Raw genomic sequence first — 22801 nt, 5'->3', positions numbered from 1 at the left:
AAATTCAAAACTTCCACTGTAAACTAAATATCCAAAAGATACTTCTGTCTCTTTTCTTCAAGTCATGATTTAGTATGATATAGTTAAATTTGCATAAGATAGCAAATACCAAATCCATTGCTGGTTGTCAGTTAATTGAACACATTCACTTCACTTTGCTTTTATGTATACATGATATTGTATATAATACCATTGGAAGTTTTCGTACCATTATTTGTTCTGTTAGCTTTTTCATCATTGTAACCCAACGACCTAACAAGAACAAGATAATGGAGGGATTTATTTTGGCTCATGGTTTCAGAGGTTCAGTCATGACTGGTCAACTCCATACTCTGGGGTTGAGATGAGGCACAGCATGTGGAAGGACATGATGGAGAAAATCAGCTCTCATAGCCTAAGTTCTATGAATTAGGCAACCAAAAAAAGTCCATTCAAGAGGATCAAACTACACTCAACATGCAGACATGTGTGTATGACATAGAGGATTATCATAGTGAACTACTGAGATTGTTGTCTTGCACTTACCTCTATCACAAATGGATGGTTGAATAGACAACATAGTCACTATTAACTTTATTTCTTTTGGAAAGACATGATCATATGTGCATCTAAAATGAGGCTGTTGCACAGAGTATTTTAAAATTTCCTTCTAGCATAAATTTCCTATTTTCTCTGAGTTTATGTCATTTATCACCATACCAACTTATTTTCACATAACAAAATGTGTGTATGTGAGCTTAGAACAAACTCCATCAGTGTGCAGTGAAGACTAGCATGCATCACTAAGAAAGGGAAACTGCAACTTGTGGTGAGCCTCAGAAGAACGAGTAGTTCACAAGTGTATCCACTGACCTTCCAAAATAAAAGTACCCAAGATTAAAGAAAATAATATTTTGGGGTATAGAATTTTTATTAAGGGTCACAGAAGTGAAGGAGAGGAGAATGACAGAGAACCTATACATCTTTGGAAAGAAGAAGTTGATGGAAAAGCCAAAGTTACAATTTGGAAAACCATGGACTATAAAAAGAAGCATCTGAAATATCAAATAAAGTACCCCCTGAGGTGTGTGAGACCATGCAAGAACTTTCAGAGGGGGGATGGTTTGATTGTGTTGACTGTGAGAGTTATAATCTAATTAGTTAATTAATTCACTAATATGGATTAATTTGGTGGTAACTTTAGGCAGGTAGTGGGTGGATGGAGTAGGTGAGTCACTGGAGTCATAGCTTGGGATTTCATGTAAGTCCCTAAAAGGAGAGCATTTTTTATTTGTTCTAATTAGTTATACATGATGGTATAATGCATTTTGACATATCATAAAGAAATGGAGTAAAAAGGAGAACATATTGAGCATTTTTATTTGCAAAAAAATTAATGCATACATAAGACAAAGAGGGAAAGGACCAAGAATACTAAGAATGTGTTACAATGAAAAAATTCTCTTTGTAATCTTCACAAATGAAATAAAGATTATAGAAGTAACACAGTTTTTAAAATACAGTACTATAAAGTCCTCATAAGTAAAAATAAAATTTAGTATTTGAATCACAGATTATATAGGGCTTCCTCTTTATATGGTTGCTATTTTCTTACATTCCTAGTTGAAATATATCATACTTTTACTTATTTCCTCAAATGTCAAACACTTCCTACTCTGTCTCCTTTCTCAGCCGAACATCTTGTTTCCCAGTTCACGAAATGATTTTAGTGATCAAATTAAACTCTGGAGAAAGTGAAGGTCCATCTAGAAAAAGAGTAGGATCTCAGAATTAGAATGGGGATATCTTTGTATAATTGACGCACATTAAAACCACCTTGTCAACCTACCTGACTGTATATGCATACTTTGCAATGGACAACAAGAATGCATTTCCAGATTACACAAAAGTTCCTCCTGCCTGTTCTGCATTATACTACTTTCTACTCCACTACATCTTTCTCTTTGTCTTATATTCACTCTTCATTCATTGTTTCGCTTTTCTATTCTTTTCTGAAGTATTATTGATATTCTCTATATTAGATAACTTCTTTTCATTCTCTCTTGAATTCAGTATTCTGATTTTGAAATCAATACTCCACCAACAAAATTTTTCTCAATGCTACTAATCGATGGAGACTTCTCTCTCTTTGCTTGCACTATCAGCAACAATAGATACATTTAGGCATTCTCACCTCTTCTACTTTCTGGATTCCATAATTTCTCATCTTTTAAGCCACTCCTTTTTCGTCACCTTTTCTGGGTTTTCCTTTACTCTTGACTTTGATATGGTGTAGTGTCCCAGTATAACTGAACTTCTCTTTTTCATTATACAGTTTCCCTGAGAACATTTAGACATTATGTTTTTCATAATACTTACTGAGATGAAATTCATATAAAATTCATCAAACTAATGTGAACTTATTTTTTTAGTATAGTCACAGAATTTTAGTCATCACCACCACAATTTTTTAAAATTTTATTTTTATTTTTTAAAATTTTTTATTTGTTCTAATTAGTTTTACATGACAGTGGAATGCATTTATGAATTTTGATAAATCATACATAAACAGTATAATTTCTCATTTTTCTGATTGTACATATTGTAGGATCACATCAGTCTTGCAGTCATATATGTACATGAGGTAATAATGTCTGTTTCACTCAACTATCCTTCCTGTCTCCATACCCCTTTCCCTCCCTTCACTCTACCTAATCTAAAGTAACTCTATTCTTCCCTAGCACCAACCACCCCCCGCATATTGTGACTAAGCGTCTGCATATCAGAAAATACATTCTGTTTTTGGTTTTATGGGTTTGACTTATTTCGCTTAGCTGGATAAAACATTTTGGTTGCTCTCAAAGAAACCCACATAAATTAGCAATCATTTATCATTACTTTCTCCTTCCCCAACCTTTATTTTTCCATTCTGGAAATTCATTATAAACATTATCAAATAGAGGGTCTTTTCTATTTGACTTCTTTCAATGAGAAAAACATTTTCTCATTGAAATATTCACCCATGTTGTAGCACATATTCATGCTTCATTCTTTTTAAGTTGAAAAATATTCTGTTGAATAGATATACCACATTTAGCTCAACCATTCATCACCTGAAATATAATTGGGGCTATTGCAAATAATACAGTGATAAAACATGAGGGCATATAATTGCATTTTTCATGAGTATATACCCAGGCGTGAAATGCTTAAGCATCATAAGGTAGGTAATACTCAACATTTTAAGAAGCTGAAAATCTGTCTCCAAAATGGTGGTATTATTTTACATTTCCAAAAGTAATGAATGGAGCATTCTCTGGTTTTCACTAATATTTTTTATTGCTTTTCTTTTTGATATTATCCCTCTTCATAGGAATAAAGTGACATCTCATTATGGTTTTAGTTGTATTTGCATTTTCCCACTGACCAATGATTCTTAGTGTGCTTTCTTGTGTTAATTGGACACTTCACTCATTTATCTTCTTTGGGGAAATGTTAATTCATATATTCATACTCAATCCATTTAGTTGCTGAATTATAAAAGTTCTTTATACACTTTAAATACAAGCCTCTTGACAGATACATCATTGGCAAACATCTTTTTATTTTATTATTGTATCTTTGAGAACACAAATGTTGTTTTCTAAAATTTTTATTTTTCTCCTACTTTTCCTTTTCAACCTTCCTTGTCACCTTCTTTTCGTTGTTACTTTTATTTTAGTGTTACAAATAAAGAGATCCTTCCTAACTCAAGGACATGAAGATTTGCTTCTATGTTTCTACTCAAAGTTTTATAGATTAATTCTTACATATAAGTCTATGATCCATTGAGTTCACTTCTGTGTATGGTTGAGATACATGTTCAAATTCATTCTTTGGAATATGAGTTTCCAGTGGTTAAAAAATAATATTTTCCTGATGAATGGTCTTGGTACTCATGCTAAAAATTACTTAACCATAAATTTAAGATTTTACCTCTAGACTCTCAGTTCTTTGGCACTGATATATGAGACTGACCTTATGCCAGTACCCAATGTCTAGATTACTTTTGCTGTATGGTAAGCTTCTAAATGAGAAGTGTGATCCTTGACCACTATTCTTTTTTTAGATAGTTATGGATATTCCAAGTCACTTTATATTTCTGTAGAAAATTTATATTTCTGGATTATAGAACATTTTTAATCAATTTTATTCAGACGAAATTTATATACCACAGAAGTCACCCAAGTAATGTGAGAAGTTCATTTTTTTGTGTATTCACAGAATAATATAATTATTGCTACCACTGTTTTGGTTTGTATGTGAGGAGTTCCCCCAATCTCACCTGTGAGACAATGTGAGAGGGTTCAGAGTGGAAATGATTGTGTTATGATAGCCTTAACCCAATCAGTAAAAATCACTTCATGGGATTAACTGGTTGATAATTGAAGGCAGGTGTGGTGTGGTTGGAGGAGGTGGGGCATTGGGGGGCATAGATTTGATTATATATTTGTATTGGCAAATGGAGTTCTTTCTCTCAGCTTTCTGATCATCCTGTGAGCTGCTTCCCTCTGCTACACTCCTCTGCCGTGATGTCCTGCCTCACTTTGAACTCTAAGCAATGGAGCCAGATGTCTTTGGACTGAGACTTCTGAAACCATGTGCACCCCCAAAACTTTTCTCTTCTACAATTGTTCTCGAGGGGTCTTTTAGTTACAGCAGTGAAAAAACTGATGAAAACAACCACTGTCTAAGCTACTGAGGTAATGGTAGCCCCCCAAAATCATGTTACCTAATAATTATTTTCTATATCTTTTCCTTTACCCAAGCTCTGATTGAAACTATGGCTCAATTCAGAGAGTATTGGCATCTTAGCAATGTTAAATTTGTCAGTCTGTGAAACCTGGATGTCTTTCCATTTGTTTAAATATGTTTTTACATTTCTTTTAGCAGTGTTTTGTCATTATAGTATGTACATCTTATACTGCTTTTATTAGTACTATCTTTTGAGTATGTGTCTGAATACCATAGGAATTGAATTTGTTTCTTCTTAATTTTATTCTCACATTAATCCTTATAAGTCTCTAAACATACAAGTGGTTCTGTTTATTTTGTATCCTAAATTTTTGAACATTATTATGAGTTTTAAAGTTTACCTAATGAATAAATTAGAATTTCTTTATACAGAGTGATACTGTCTCTGAATAGAGATAACCTTAGTTCTACATTTCTAATCCTTATACATTTTTGTTTCTTCTTCTACTTTAATTGCCATGACCAAATCCTTCACTACAATGTTGAATAGAAATATTGAGGAGAAAAAAAAAAAAAAACAAAAAAAAAAAACAAAACAAAAAAAAAAACCTTTATATTGCTTTAGCTCTAAAAAAAAAAAAAATTCAGTCTTTTATCATTAATAATAATGTTAGACTAGACCCTTATCTCACACCCTACACAAAATTCAACTCAAAATCTTACTGAAAGCTTGATCCTTGTCCCCAGCACCAATCCAGTAAAGAGGTCATGGCTTTGAGAAAAAGGAAAAAAGTTTTACCGCTTTGCTGGTAAAGAAGAAACACAAGGGACCCCTGTCCCAATGTGATTCTGTCCTTCAGCAGGAACAGGAACTTTTAAAAGGTGATTCGAAAGCTACATTTCATGTGTTCTCTGTTGGAGTGGAATTCACTTCTTAAATTGGAAGACAGTCAATTCTGAGATTTTCTGCTACCATTCCCAAAGTCTGGATTACTTCCTTTCAATGGAGGTGGGGGGTATACACAAGGACAGATAAATCTGCCTAAAATGGGGAAGAAAGATAATTGTGTTTCCCCTGAGATTAGGGAGGGGGAGAGATTAGGGAGGAGTGGGGAGAGAGGAAGAGAAAGAAACATGTGCATTTTAAATATAAGACGCAGTGGCAGAGCAGCAAGGGCTGTATTCAAGGCGAACGGTGGACCACTGTCATAAAAATAATTCAAAGACCTGAGAATTAGACCAGAAGCTATTCAACTCCCAGAAGAAAACATAAGGTCTACACTCCAGCATACAGGTACAGGCAATGACTTTCTCAATACTGTCACAGTGGTTCACTTTATGCTTTGAATACAGCCCTTGCTGCTCTGTCACTGTGACTTATTTTTAAAAAGATGTATCTCTATTTCTGTCTCCCTATTCTCTTCTCCTCCCTAATCTCAGCAAATCAAAACTACACTGAGATTTCATCTCACAGCAGTCAAATGGCAGTCATCAAGCATACAAAGAATAATAAATGCTAGAGAGGATGTGGAGATAAAAGGATACTTTTACACTGTTGATGGAATTGTAAATTAGTGTGACCACGAAGGAATTTAGTATAGAGGTTCCTCAAAAGACTAGGCATGTCATCATCCCCTTATCAGCGAGATCATTCGTCCTTTAGTTTTTGGAGATTGGCTTATCTCACTTGGCATGATATTCTCCAATTTCATCCATTTGCCTGGGGTGGGGGGGAAGGAAAAAAAATAACAACATTACTCTATGTAAATTTATGATCACACAAATGGTATGCCTTTACTCCATGTACAAACAGAGAAACAACATGTATCCCATTTGTTTACTATAAGATATAAAGCCACCTTTCTCTCCCGTGAGAGGAATTTCCCACCTCCCAACGACCTGTCAATCTTCGTTTCCCCGCCTCTCCGGTTACAGGAATTTCCTGTCCTCCCCACCGCCTGTCAATCTGCGTTAGCCCGCCTCTCACTTTACAGGACTTTCCCGCTTATTTGCTTCCTGCCTCCAGCATTATGTCCTAATATGTCATTGGTCCATCAGTCAGTCTGTAAGAATTCTCCTCCGAGATTGGTTCCTCTCAGCCCGCCAAATTCCTATGTCTGAGAAGAACCATGCGCCGTCTTTCTTCTTGCCTTTCCCCCTTCCCCCGTGCAGACATGAATTCGTGTGTGCAAATAAACGGTTCCTTGTATGAGACCTGTATCTGTGGAGCGTTTCTGGGAGCTAGCGACGAAACATAACTGTGTGTCTCTTTTTCTCAACTTAACATTTACAATAAAAAAATTAAAAATAAAAAAAAAGACTAGGCATGTAAACATCATGTGAACCAGTTATACTACTTCTCAGTATTGATTCTAAAGAATTAAACTCATCATACCACAGTGACACGTGCATAACCATGTTTATAGCAGCAAAATTCACAATAGTCAGACTGTGGAGCCAGCCTAGGAGTCCATCAACAGATGAATGGATAAAGAAAATATGGAGTATATACACAATGGAGTTTTATTCAGTCATAAAGAAAAATAAAATGATGTTATTTGCAGGAAAATGGATAGAACTAGAGACCATTATGTTAAGTGAAATAAGTCAAACTGAGAAGGTCAAGGGCTTTCGACTTTCTGTCATATGCAGAAGCGAGAGGAAAAAGGAAAAGAAAGATGGGGTCAGATCTCATGAAAATTAAAGGGAAAAAAGGGGAAAAAAATCAAGAAACTAGGAAGTAAGGAGGGAGAGATTTTGTGGAGAGTGATATTGGCCAAAAGATATTGTTAATTCTGTGAGTGTATGAATATGTAACAACAATTCCAATCATTATGTACAACTATAATATAACAATAAAAATGTGGAAAAATCTTTGCCTTAGCAGGGAATGATAAAATGAAAAATAAGTAATATGAAAATTAAAAAAAAATAATGTTAGTTATGTTTTTATAACTGACCTATATTTAATTGAGGAAGTTCCCACTATTATAACTTTAACTTTGTTGAATGTTTTAAAATGAAAGTTGTAATTTTGTCAAATGTTTTTTTATCTATTGAGACACCCAATTGCTTTTGTTTTCCTTGATTTTTTAATGTAATGCATTATATTGATTAATTTTTATATATTAAATTAATATTTCATTCCTGGAAAATTTCCCATCTGGTCACAATAATGAATCAATTTTACATTGTGGCTTAATTCAGTTTGCTTGTATTTTGTAAAGAGATTTTACTTCTCCAATTATGAGAAGTATTGCTCAGTAGTTTTCTTTTCTACTGATATCTTTGCTTTTGCTACTAGGGTAATTGTAACATCCTAGAATAAACGTGGATATCTTCTTTCCTCTTTTACTGATTTTGAAGGTTTGATATGTTAGAAATAATGAGAAGCCATAAGAATCAAACACATGCTCAAAAGTGGCTGGGCAAGGCAAAACTTTACTTCTGACAAAAGTGCATGCTTGCTAGGTGTAAGATCCCACGAAAACCACGCCAGACACGGGAAATCACATAAGGAATTTTATTAAGCAAACAGAGTGTCTCCCTGCAGGGTAAGAGAGAAAATGAGAGGAAAAGAAAGGGAATAAGAAAGGGTGCAGGCTAGAGAGAGTGTGAAAGCCAGGAGGATAGAGAAAGTGAGTAGGAAAGAGAGAAAGATGAGGAAAGATGACGGGGTAGCTACAGTAAAGCTGTTGAATTCCGCCGGGCTAACGGGGGACCAATATCGGAGAAGGATACTTGCAAGCTGACTGATGAATCAATAGCTAGCTAGGATGTTCACAGATTGACAGTAGTTTGGAGGCAGGGAAAATGGCTGCACCGGAAAGGTCAGGGGGAGCAGCTTTGTACATTACACTAGGGAACCCGATTACAAGCACGCCTGGGTGGGCATTCTACCTGCTTATGTCTGGAACCTAATGTAGCACTAATGCCCTTCACTGATTGGAGGAGTTCTGGGGAACAATCCACACAATTGGCTTATTTTAGAATTAAGGCCAGCAAATGGAAAGTGCTACAACTGAACCAACTAAGGCTGAATACAACATTTTGAAAATGAACCACCAAACTTTATATTTTCACAGGTATTAAGTTCTTTTAAAATTGTTGAGTAAATTTTTCAGTAAAGTCATCTGGTCCTGGTCTTTTTGGAATGATTTGTTTTATTGTTGCTGTTGCTATCAGTTGAATTTTGATATGGATTGCATTCCGTCTGTAGATTACTTTGGGTCGGATGGGAGTATTTATTATTTATTCATTATTAACAGTTTTTATTATTCCAAACCTTTAACATGGGATTTATTTCATCTTATTTATGTATTCTTCAATCTCTTATATTAATGTTTTTCTGTTTTTGGTGAACAGAATTTTACCTTTGTATTTAAATTTAATGCTATCTTATTCTTTTACATGCTATCATTAGATTACTTCATTTTTGCTGAATAGAAATGCTTTTTACTTTTATTCATTAACTTTTTTATCCTATAGCTTCACTAGGTTTAGTTACTAGTTTTCATAATTGTTTTGGTGGAATTTTTAGTGTTTTATATACCTGAGATCTTGTTATCTTCAAACAAATTTTATTTCTTTGTTTTCAATTTAGATGACTTTCATTTCTTTCTCTTGCCTAATGGTTCTAGCTAGACCTTCCAATGCTATCTTAAATGGAAGTGGTAGTATAACAGTGGTTCACTTTATGCTTTGAATATAGCCCTTGCTTCTCTGCAACTTATGTTTAAAATGGACATGGTTTCTTTCTCTTCCTCTTTCCCTGCTCCTCCCTTAATCTCTCCTCTTCCCTAATCTCAGGGGAAACATAATTACCTTTCTTCCCCATTTTAGGGAGATTTATCTGTCCTTGAGCACACATCACCATAAGAATGATGCAATCCAGACTTTGGGAATGGAACCAGAAGATCTCTGATTTGACAGTCTTCCAAAGAAACAAGTGAATCACAACTCCAACAGAGAACACATGGAATGTAGCCTTTGAATCACCTCTTTAAAAGTCCCTGTTCCTGCTGAAGGGCAGAATCATAGCCGTTGGAACAAGAGTCCCCTGTGTTTCTATTTTGCTAGCAAAGCAATAAACCTTCCTTTTCCTTTTTCTCAAAACTGTGTCCTTGTTACTGGATTGGCACTGGGGACAAGGACCTAGCTTTCATTAACAATGATAGTGGAAATTCTTATTTTCTTCCTGGTCTTTGAGAAAAGGATTTTAACTTCTTACAGTTGAGTACAATTTTAAGTATGGACTTGTTAAATATGGCTTTTATTGTGGTGAGGTACAGACCTTCTTTACCTAAATCATACAGTGTTTTTATCATAAAAGGTTGGACTTTGTTGAGTGCATTTTCTGTGTCTTTGGAGGTTATCACACGCTTTTTTTTTTTCCCCTTTTTTCTGTATCATATATATTGACCTGCATATGCTTAACAAGTCCTACAACCCAGGGATACGTTTCACTGGAAAAGTGAAAACCCTTTTAATATTCAGTTCAATCCAGTTTTCGAGTGCTTTGTTGAGGATTTTTGCATCTAGGTTTATCAAGAATATAGGCCTATAATTTTCTTTTCTTGTAATGTTCTTGTCTGACTTTGGTATCAAAGTAATGCTGATCTCATCAAATGAGTTTGAAAGGTATTCCTCCTCTTCAATATTTTGGAGTAACTTGAGAAAGATTGCTACTATCACCCCAAATGTTTGGTAAAATTCATCAGTGAAGTCTTTGGGGCCTAGGTCCCTCCCTCTTTCTCTGTTTCTCTCTCTCTCTCTCTCTCTTTCTCTCTCTCAGTTACTAATTGAACCACATTGCTTGTCATAGGCTCTTCTTATTGGCTATTTTTCTCCTTTTGTGTCTATTTCAGTACTTGTGTTTTCTCTAAGAAGCTATTCATTTTGTCTGATTTATCTGATTGGCTTTTATTCCCCCCACATATTATCTCCTCCTATGGTACACTATATTATCCTTCTTATTTCTATAAGGTCAGCTTTGTAATTTATTCCATGGGTATAATGTAGCCACCTCTACACTTACTCTTCTCCAGGCTGAACTTAGTTTTAGGTCAAATCGTACAGCCACGACTCTCTTGAAGACACAGATTTTCTATTTAAGAAACCACAGGTTGTGCTAGATATGACTGCTCTGGGAACAATGCTTTTCAAGTGGTTAGATCTTTCTGTAACAGTGGTCCACTTAATACTTTGAATATAGCCCTTGCTACTCTGCCTCTGTGACTTATTTTTTAAATGGACATATTTATTTCTCCTCCTCTCTCTCTCTTTCTCCTCTTCCCTAATCTCTTCTCCTCCCCAATCTCAGGGAAATTGGAGGTTTCTTTCTTTTCCTGAGCAATGTTATTTATCCTTAAGCACACAAGTGCCACAGGAATGAAGTAATTCAGATGTTAAGGATGGCACCAGAACAACTCAGATTTTGGGATTATCTCCCAAATTAACAAGTGAATTATAATATCAGACAGCACACGTGGAATGTGGTTTTAAACACCTCTTTAAAAGTCCCTGCTCCCCTTGATGGGCAGAATCACTGCCTCTGGGACAGGAGGAGTCGCCTGTGTTTTTCTTTGCTAGCAAAGCAATAAAACTTCTTTTTCCTTTTTCTCAAAATTGTGTTGTCATTATTGGATTGACATCAGAGACAAGGATCAAACTTTTGGTAACATTTCCACTGGTTGCAATATTTCAATGGTCTATTTGATTCTGAAGACGGAGGTAGAAAGTGTATTTCAATAGTCCCAAGTTAAAGAGTCATAGATTCCGTTGCCTTAATTAAGTCCATTAGTTTCTCTTAGATATATGTTTTTATTTTTTTTTTTCCTGTGGCTTTGACATTTAGATTTTTTAAATGAATTTTGGGTGTTTTGCAGCAAATTTTATTTTAGAGGACATTTAGTGATGTCTCACTATGTCCTTCTGAAAATCAATCTGAGTCAGGGGAAATTGGCTCTGACTCATGGCTATTGTGAAGATAAAGAATTTTATTGAAAATAATTTAAAATATGAGATTACAAGATTTCAACAATATCTAATAAAAAGGAATTAGATAATCATCAGTGTGAAGAAAAATAATTCTATGACAATTAGATTCTAGGTAGGACATATAACAATTAAATCATGGTGAATGAACAAAATGATAAAATTCTCTCTATAAAATACTAAGATGATCACAAATGTTTGGATCCTTGAATTATTCCATTAAATGTCTAAACTTATCATTGACATCTTTATAGGTAAATACAAAGTTATCCTAAAGTTGAAGACATCAGTTTTCTAAGGCACATGATTAATTAATGCTGCTTTGATTCTTGGTTTAATAATTCATTTGCCTATCAATGCCACTATAAAATCCCAGAAGGTTTTTACAAAATTTGCAATGAGCTAGAGTTAGCAAGTGCTATTAAGAGAATATGCAAGTTTCCTTTACAAAATGCCAGAAGTTGATTGTGGATCAACTGGGGAAGACCTATGAGATCCTTCTAGTGTACACAAAAGGAATGAATCCATAATTAAATTACATTTAATCACAGATGGTTATTTTACAGCAGGTGCTCAGCTTTGAGTGTAGCTCTGGACTATTTTTGTTCCAATATGGTGTTTAATTTTGGTTGGTTATCTGGCAATATTTTATGATTAGAAACTGTTTATTTTGTGGTTGAAAATATTTTATGAGTATATAAATTATTCTTGTATATAAAAACTCTCATATAAAATTTGTGATCATATACGCTGTGTTGTTTAGTATTTAAAACACCTCCTGGTAAAACAGTTTAAATATTTTCATATTCATAATTTTTTTTATTAGGAAATAATTGTTGTTCAAAGGTATCAGCATAATTATATGAAACAGCAGCCAAATTTAAAGAATATGAATTGTTCAAAAAACTTGTTAGTCCTGTGTCAAGTCCTTTATCAATAGAAGTGTCATCTTTCACTTTCAAACAGTTAATAAGGTAAGAAAAATTCATCCAAGTATTGAAAACAGGTAGAAGTTATTGCAATGTTTAAGTAAAGGAATGAGAAATAGATTATATAGCTTTTAATCATTAAAATTAACACAACCATTCAGTAAGTAATAATTTTGCTCAGCAATGCAGTTCTCTCTTTAGAATCCGAGTGCATGTACTTCAGGGTCCAATTATTAAACTTTTATTAAATGCAAGCTGATTAGTGAAATGCAAGTAATCACTTTTTTAGTTTCAGAATTTTATTGTGGACCTATTAATATTTTACGTTCTTATAGGCAGCCATTAATTTTCTTGAACTCTCTACATATGCCTCTGCTAGCTCTTAGTTTGTAGTAAGGAATTGAACATCCCTATCCCTAATTGGTTTGGCATTGCTTTCTGGCACAATTGCTTTAAATCTGTTATTTTCTTGATAATCCAAATAGGTGTTTTCTCTTTCAATAGGAGAAACACACACACACACACACACACTCAAATGAGGACTAAAATGAAGAATGTCATCTTTTGCACTCCATTGTAGGAGCTGAGCCTTCTTCGGATTTTTGGAAGAAAATTGTAATACCTCTTTCTAGGCAAGAAAATGTATGGGATGATGAAGGCGGCATTATGCTTTAGGCCTGAGAACACCACTGGCATAAGTGGCAATTTGATTAAACTGGATTTGAATAAGTAGAAACAAAGGAATTATGTTTATGATCAGAAGAAAAACATTTAGAAACTGCAGGGGTAAAGTGAAAAATTCATGGTAATGATAAAAATGTTTCAACTCAAGAATCTGCCAAGAAAAGAAAAGTTCAATACCCACAGTTTGACCTCTGAACTCCTTTCTCAAAATGAGCACTCTTATCCCAGCTAACATGAATCATGACTGTTCTAGTACATCCTCTATTGTTTTTCCACCTCCCTTACCATTTAGCCTTTGCACTTATTTTTCCTTCTTTCTGGAATGACTATTCCTTCCTTCAATTTCTCCCTGCTTCCTCTATTCCCAACTAGGTAAACAATATTTCTAAATCCTTGATTGGGTAAGTTATACTCTTCATCAGCTAAGCCTTCCTAGACTCCTTTCATATCTAAGATTCAATTGTGATGTTCCTATGTTACTTTAAAAACTCCCAATATTTATAATTGTTATGGTTTAGACATGAGGTGGCCCCCCTCAAAGCTGCTGAGTGAGACAATGCAAAAAAGTTTAGAAATAAAATGGTTGGGTTATATAAGTTTTCACATAATCAGTGCTTTAATACCCTGATAAGGATTAGTTGGGTGGTAAATGCAGGCAGATAGGGTGTGACTGGAGGTGGATGGTCATTGGGAACATGCCTTTGGGATATATATTTTGTCCATGGTAAGAGGAGTCTGTCTCTCTCTACTTCCTGGTGCCACGTCTTGAACCACTTTCTTCTACCACACTTTTCCAACCAAAATGTTCTGCCTCACCTCTATCTCAGAGCAGTGAAGCTGGCCATCTGTGGACTGAGAACTTTGAAACCATGAGTCCCAAAATAAACATTTCTTCCTTTAATTGTTCTTGTCAAGGCTTTTGATCACAGTGGTGAAAATGCTGATTAAAACTCTAATATTATAGTTTTGTTTTGTCTCTGTTCTTTTTTATCCAATCAGCTGTATACTCTTAGTCTAAGTTGTTATTACAGCATCAGATCCCTAGTACCCAACAAGGTGCCTATCACATAGGTACTGAGCAACTTTTTTTTTTCCCCAAGTAAAAGTGGTGTAACAGGCAACAATTTTGCCGCTTAGGAGATTTTTAAATAATAATGTTTTATTTGCTTCCTATCCTTGAAGACAAGATAAATATGAGATAAGGACACACATTATTGATTGAAGAATAGCTACCATTTGAAAAACTGCAGGTATGTGATCAGTACTAGCTATGTTTCACTACAGAAGAACTGATTTTTCTTTTATCAGAGAAAACCATGACAATTCTATTGAATCCTTGACAGGTATATGGAAATAAAAATATTATGCACATACTCATTTAAATTATATAAAAAATTTTAGAAAATTTCCACTTGTCCACCTCATATCTAATGATTAATGCATGGCCTATGTCATTTAAAAAGCTAGTCAGAGTGGTCATTTATTATTATTTTTATTATTTATTCATTATTATGAATCTACATACTAGAAATATCAGTTTCACACATGAGTTTTACAGTTTAGATTTTAAGAGTAAAAGTCTCACTTTAGATTTTAAAAGATTTAATATGAAAAAGTAATCACTATACCAGTATGAATTCTATGCATCTATAAATCTTATGCAAAAACAAGTAGATCCAATGAGGTCTGACAGCATCAATTTTACATGACCTACATTAAAATCATAGCAGTAAGCAATAATCTTTGGAGACAAATATTATATTTCCTAAAAAGCTACCATGGCAACGATTTCTGGTTAGTCAAAATGGTATTTATATATTTATAGAGTGTGTTTTCTAGAAGGTGTCCACCTGTGTAGATCCATAACCCTATGCAGCAGAAGGACATAGAATGGTTGTGCAGAACTCTGGTCCCCAAGGGTTTACAGGTGAGTACACCAACATTCTAGGCTACAGAGCAGATCACTGTTGCTAAATTGGATGCAAATAACTTACTTTTAATTATTTGTTTAATTATTATTAACTTTAGATCTACTTCCTAACACAAAACTCAAACAATTCAAAAATTAAAAGCTGTATTTGTTTTTAAAGTGAGCTACTTATTTTTATACATGAGAAAACTAAAGATCTCGAGTTTTAATCTCTTAAATGTAATACTCCTAATCCTTCCTACAGAAACCCTAAGAGGAAAGAAATTTTTACTAATTTTTAATGGAAAGCTCAAAAATTGGTGGTGCAATAGACAAATGTTAAACTGAGAGGTTTTTTTGGTTGTTGTTGAAGAGATTGAGCAAAATACCAAAGAATAAGGAAATTAGGATGAACCCTCTTTTCTTTATTGCTTTAAGAGGGAAAATCAGGCATGCACCCCTCCACTGATCACTCATCCTTTTGTTCATAAACTTGCCTCCCTGGTGTGGGGAGTGATTCTCAAGCTCATGTGTTACTGGATGTTACTGCTTTTTCACTGTTCTGTTTCTTATCTAAGAGAAATCCTTTTCCATGCCCATATCTTTAATAGGAGTAGAAAAATAAGAGAATCAGAGCTAGTCATACTTTTTAAGTATTGTTAAAAAAATTCCTTTAGGAAAATGGACAAACATATTATAATGTTTCTGTTGGGATATATTAAGTGAGTTTCCTGGGGTATGGGGAAAGAATGGAAAATAAAATAAAAAAAGAAATCCTATTTTTTTTTTTCGCATAAATCGCTACAAAATTAGATGAAAACTGTCAAAGAAAAGAGCATAAAGAAACAAATATAAGTAAACTTAGATGCAAGAAAGAGAATAAATCCCGTCAAACATGAGATTAGTATTGTGAAATGTAATCTCATGAAAGTCTTATAGGGATCTGAAAAGAAATACTAGGAATAACGACTATCTAAAGGTAGCTTTAGAAGTCTGACAGCAGAGATATTATATAAATATTGTATATATTTATAAAACTGAGCATTAAAATAGTTTTGATATAGAATTAAATCTCAGAAAGTTTTGACTGGTTATAAAGTAAAATATACATGTGAAAAACTTGAATCATACACATATATTACAGTCTTTGAAAATGACTATAACAAATAGTCACTAGCCATAACAAATCCCTGACCCAAATTAGAAACCTGAAAATGGGACAGACAAGAAAAGATGGTGGGCAGCTGATTTCTTAATTAACAGAGTTGGGAAGCAGACAATGATTCTGTCAAGGAAGGGAAAACATGTTGAAGAGATTGAGATGATGTTTGGGAAAATATCTGAGTAATCCCAACATTTAACTAAAAGCAGGTATTTTCAAATCAACAGGAATAGGTTAAGCTCCAACTGTACAACTAAGAACTCTAAGTTCTAAGGTATGTGGTAAACAAAATACATCACTCCTGAAGAATCACTGTCTGTCTCTCTACGTGTGTGTCTTTTGCTGTCTGTTTTCTCTCCTTACTTTCTCTCCCTCTTTCCCTCTCTCACTATCTCTCTTTCTGTCTGTCTCTCTGTGTGTGCGTGTGTAAGCTTGTGTTTATAATTGAGGCTTTAGGTGTAGGACTTCTTGAGATAACCTGTAGAGAAAATGAAGATAAGAGATATGATTCAACTCCAAGGGCTCTGCTTGGGGCTCTAACATTGGAGGGATAAAAAAAAAAAAAAAAAAAAATAGAAAACAGAACTGATTCAAAGGGATTGAAAGGAGAAAGGGTGGATGGGAGAAGGCCAAGGCCAGAGAGGGAGAGTATGGGAGTAAGCACTTAGGAAAGTAAGAGAGACAGAAGATATGGGGAAGGTTAGTTGATGACAAGTTCATAAAATCCTCATTGAAGTAAGCTTAAGGGGGGGGGGGGAGAGGAAATAATGGATATATGCAATTTACTCAAGTGCATGTTTTTACTGTAAAATGAGCAGAAAAATGCAATACAAGTGGAGAGTAGGGCCATGTGCTTTTTTTGCCTGTTTGTTAAATTTTTCAAGTTACATCAAAGTATATTTTTATGCTGATGAAATAAGCCAGTCACAGGGGTAAAAATGATGAAGCAGGACAGAGCAAGAATGGACCTGGAAATGAAATCCTTCTGTGAATTCCAAGTTATGGGTTTTCTGCCAAAGTAAGAGTGTGGTTTATACATAACCAGGAGCAGAAACGAAGGCAAAGCATACCTCACATGCACAGCACCCAAAAATGAATTCTACAGCCCTACATTATGTTAACATGCAAATCACTAATGACATTTGAAGAATAAAAGTTGACTTTTACAAACACACACACCCCAAAACAACAAAAAGCAGATTAAAGACAAACATCTGAAATTTTGTACAGTAAATTGCTATTGCCAAATTTCTATTGGCTATGATATCAAAAACATAAATATAAAAAAGTATGAATAAAATTGGTCTGTAGCAAAATAAAAGGCCTACACACCAAAGGAAACAACAGACAGACTGCAAAGGCAACATACAGAATGAGAGAAAATATTAGCATACCATAGATCTGATGGGGAGGGTTAATATCCAAAATACATAAAAAATTCATACAACTTGGCAAAAATTAAAATAAAATAAAAAAAAATACAACTGAGCAAATTACCTGAATTTTTCCTCTTAAAAAGATATACATAGACAATAGGAACAAGAAAAGGTACTCAGTGTAAGAAAAATGCAGCTCAGTTCGGGTTCCAAGTCAGCTCAGACTCTTGAATGCAGGGGAGCAAGCACTCTGGGGTATCCAGTCTGAGTCACTGCCCCAATAAATGCACCCGAAAACCATTCTAGATGCAGGAACTCAGGCAAGAGATTTTATTAGGCAGATGACCACAGTGCCCGCTCCCAGGGGTGAGACAGAGAGAGAGAGAGAGAGAGAATGACGGGGAGCTTCTCTTAAGTAGTGGAATTTTGTGGGCTAATGACCGTAGGGCCAGTTGCTGACGAGGAAGTTCACGGGTTAATGATCGGACCAATGGCTGCTGAGATTGTTCCCAGGCTATGATCTGGGTTGCAAAATGATGTGTGTGGAGGGGGCCAGAATAATGGCAGCAGCAAAAGGGTAGATCTGATGCCAATACACGGTGTCAATAATCATGAGGTTAATGCTAATTAAAATCACAGTGAAATGTCATCTCACACATTTTAGGATGACAATTGTACAGCAAATAATAATGAAACAAACCAAGAATTGATGAGGATGTGGAACAAATGGAACTCTTGTGCACTGTTGCTGGGAATTTAAAGTGCTGTAGCTGCCATGGAAAATACTATGGAGGTTTCTAAAACAATTAAAAACAGTGCCACAATACAATTCAGAAATCCTAAAATATCCCCAAATCTTACTATACATGAAAAAGAATAGAATTCAGGATCTCAGGGGGTATTTACGGAAGGAAGGAAGGAAGGAAGGAAGGAAGGAAGGAAGGAAGGAAGGAAGGAAGGAAGGAAGGAAGGAAGGAAGGAAGGAAGGAAGGAGAAGTAAAGGAGGGGAAGAAGGGTAGATGGAAGGGAGGAAAGAGAAGAGAAGAGAAAAGAAAAGAAAAGAAAAGAAAAGAAAAGAAAAGAAAAGAGAAAAGAAGAGAAGAGAAAACCATGAGAAGGACTTTCTGATCGCCAGGTCAGAATGTCTACACAGTGAAACCCCTTTTAGGATGGTTCTCCTTCCCTGATTCTCACTGAAACTGTGGAGACCTGCAGATATTTTTTTCTCCTCCCCTGGCTCCCTGAACAGAATTCAAGTCTCCTTTCTGCTCAGGCTGCATTTTCTTGAAATCACCTGGGTTCTCTTATGAGACCCTGGAGGGGAGCTTTCTCTCCATCACCAAGCAGGCCACATCTGGTGCTGTCTCAGACCACTTCTTTTATCATTCTCTTATTATTCAAAGAATAAGCATTTCTGGGCTTCACCTGGTCACCAGTTTGCTGTGTTGCACTACTGTGAGTTACATGACTCTTGCTTTGTTGTGCAACCTCACCAATTGATTTGTTTCAATCTTGGGGAATAGCAGGTACATGCTGGTTACCTGTAGTCTGTCATTTCTCAATCTCCAACATCATTCAACTCAGTTTGCAATGTAAGTATACATATGACTTGATTATACAAAAGAATATATTCAAAATTTACTTTAACTATTACAGGAGCCAAGTTTCTAAGATGATTATTTAGAGTCATGAGATAATAAAGAACTATGGTCCCTTTTCACTAATAAAATCTTGGCAGTTAATTTGGTTATGAAGGAAAGAATGGGGATTGAGGGGACGATCAAATTATATTGATTATGAGTCCCTCATTGTGAACAGGCGTTCAAAGTATGCCCTATTCAAGCTTAACTCTAAGAGGCATAGTTTGGGACATTTCAGATGGTCTAATAGTAAATGCTTTCTCCAGACTCCTCTGAGGTGATTCCATTCCCATTCCCACTGCATTCAACATAAAATGAATGACTATATAAAGGGATACTATAATGTGTTATCAGACCTAAACCAGGACAGTTCAGGTTACCCTATGTATAGCAAAGAGACAAGTAGGTAGAATAATCATAATATATAATGTTCAGGACTTGGTTTATACATGACTTTCCGTAAAACACAGCAGTCACTCATTTCCCATTAAAAATTCATGATGTACTTTTGATAATTACAAATTACCTGAATATAGCCAAATTTACATAATGTATCATCCCTAGCCAAGAGGGGAAAATGACTATATTATAAGCTCTTGTGCTTTTCCAAGTTCACTCAAAATTTCTTTGGAAGTTCATCTTCTCTAAGACTAATTATAGTCCTCTGTAGTATCAAACTTAAGTAAATTTACTCGATAATCTTCTACATTTAACTGATACTCAGTATGCATATTGTTTAAGTTAAATTTAACATATCCTGATGTTTAAATTTTTTAAACATCAGTCAAGACAGCATTTTTTCCCTCATTATTATATTGTATAAGAAAAAAATGTTGCATTTATGTGGATACTATGTATTCAATGTATTATGGTATATTAAGACATTCGATGACTAGTGAACTTAAGAAAATGTAAATAGGTGAGACACAGAGACCTGAACAAGTTGGAGCTAGAGTTGTAGTCTATTTTAATGGAAGTGTACCCACTAAATATTCAACAGATCCAAATAGTCATGATACAAACAAATAAATATATGGTAATTCTGGATGGCAAAGAATTTGGAGAACAGATTTGCATTTACTTTGGAATTCAGTATGGTTGTGTCATTTTACAGCAGAAATGTATTCTGGGAAATGAGTTTTTAGGTGATTTCATCATCATATGAATAGCATGGAGCATACTTACACAAATTAATATGCCTTTGACATCACTAAGCAATAGCATTTTATCATCCTACCCTCAGATAGGTGGTGAAGCATTGACTGAAACACCATGATGTGGTGTGTGATTATATACTTATTTGATAAATTTATATGAAATAATCTTTTAATCTATAGTAGATAGATAATCCCTATCCTCTTCATCATAGAAATAAATATTTTACAAGAATGGAAGAGTTGAGAATGATATATAGTATAAATTAAATATATATGCTAACATAAACTGATTTAATCTTATTTAGTCCATTGGCCAATAATTGACAAATAATTCACATATTATCTTTAAATGTGTTTCAGAACTAAACTGAGTACTGATAATAATGTTGTAAAACTTTTTACTTTAATGAAAGGACAAAAATCAAGGATAAAAAAAAATCATAGAACTACAAATATATCTTATATTATTCTAAATTTAGGAATGTTGCTCCCTGTGAGGCAACAAGGTCCGATGTACCTCCTCAGGGCCCGCCTGAGGAGAATACGGGTCGAGCAGGATGATGAGTGTCGGTGGCAAAGGAAACGCACCAGAGCCAGGAGGTCTGTCAGCACACAAGGCACAGCAGGAATCTCGAGGAAATCACACAGCTTTTATGTAGGGTGGAGGCTAGGCGGGAACCAATCAACTTAAAGGTCAGCAAGGCATGGGGGGGTTCACGCAGGTGAGAGTCCCATAGGACTATATGGCAAACACCAGCTGATCACGTTTGCGGAACTGTTGTTAACCAATCCCTGACGCATGAACCTTTTTTTTTTTTTTTTTTTTTTTTAATTTTTTTTTTTTATTTTTTTTTTTTTTGTAAACAAATGGGATACATGTTGTTTCTCTGTTTGTGCATGGCGTAAAGGCATACCATTTGTGTAATCATAAATTTACATAGAGTAATGTTGTTTGATTCATTCTGTTATTTTTTCCCTTCCCCCCACCCCTCCCACCCCTCTTTACCCTCTATACAGTCCTTCCTTCCTCCATACTTGCCCCCCTCCCTAACCCTAACTCTAACCCTAACACTAACCCTTCCCTCCCCCTCATTATGTGTCATCCTCCACTTATTAATGATATCATTCATCCTTTGGCTTTTTGAGATTGGCTTATCTCACTTAGCATGATATTCTCCAATTTCATCCATTTGCCTGCAAATGCCATAATTTTATCATTCTTTATGGCTGAGTAATATTGCATTGTATATATATACCACAGTTTCTTTATCCACTCATCAATTGAAGGGCATCTAGGTTGGTTCCACAGTCTGGCTATTGTGAATTGAGCAGCTATGAACATTGAAGTGGCTGTATCTCTGTAGTATGCTGATTTTAAGTCCTTTGGGTATAGGCCAAGGAGTGGGATAGCTGGGTCAAATGGAAGGTCCATTCCAAGTTTCTAAGGAATCTCCACACTGCTTTCCAGAGTGGCTGCACTAATTTGCAGCCCCACCAGCAATGTATGAGTGTACCTTTCTCCCCACATCCTCACCAACACCTGTTGTTGCTCGTATTCTTGATAATCGCCATGCTAATTGGGGTGAGATGGAATCTTAGGGTGGTTTTGATTTGCATTTCTCTTATTACTAGAGATGTTGAAAATTTTTCCATATGTTTGTTGATTGCTTGTAGATCTTCTTCTGTGAAGTGTCTATTCATTTCCTTAGCCCATTTATCGACTGGATTATTTGAATTCTTGGAGTAGAGTTTTTTGAGATCTTTATAGATTCTGGAGATTAGTGCTCTATCTGAAGTATGATTGGCAAAGATATTCTCCCACTCTGCAGGCTCTTTCTTCACATTGCTGATAGTTTCCTTTGCTGAGAGAAAGCTTTTTAGTTTGAATCTATCCCAGTGGTTGATTCTAGCTTTTATTTCTTGTGCTATGGGAGTCCTGTTAAGGAAGTCTGATCCTAGACCAACAAGGTGAAGATTTGGACCTACTTTTTCTTCTATAATCTGCAGGGTCTCTGGTCTGATTCCAAGGTCCTTAATCCATTTTGAGTTTAGTTTCGTGCATGGTGAGAGATATGGGTTTAGTTTCATTCTGTTGCATATGGATTTCCAATTCTCCCAGCACCATTTGTTGAAGAGGCTATCTTTTCTCCATTGCATATTTTTGGCCCCTTTGTCCACTATGAGAAAATTGTATTTATTTGGGTTTGTGTCCGTGTCCTCTATTCTGTACCATTG

Source organism: Sciurus vulgaris (genome assembly GCF_902686455.1).
Source record: "Sciurus vulgaris genome assembly, chromosome: 1".
Classification (NCBI taxonomy): Eukaryota; Metazoa; Chordata; class Mammalia; order Rodentia; family Sciuridae; genus Sciurus; species Sciurus vulgaris.
The sequence above is the reverse complement of the archived record's forward strand: the minus strand, read 5'-3'. Positions refer to the sequence as shown.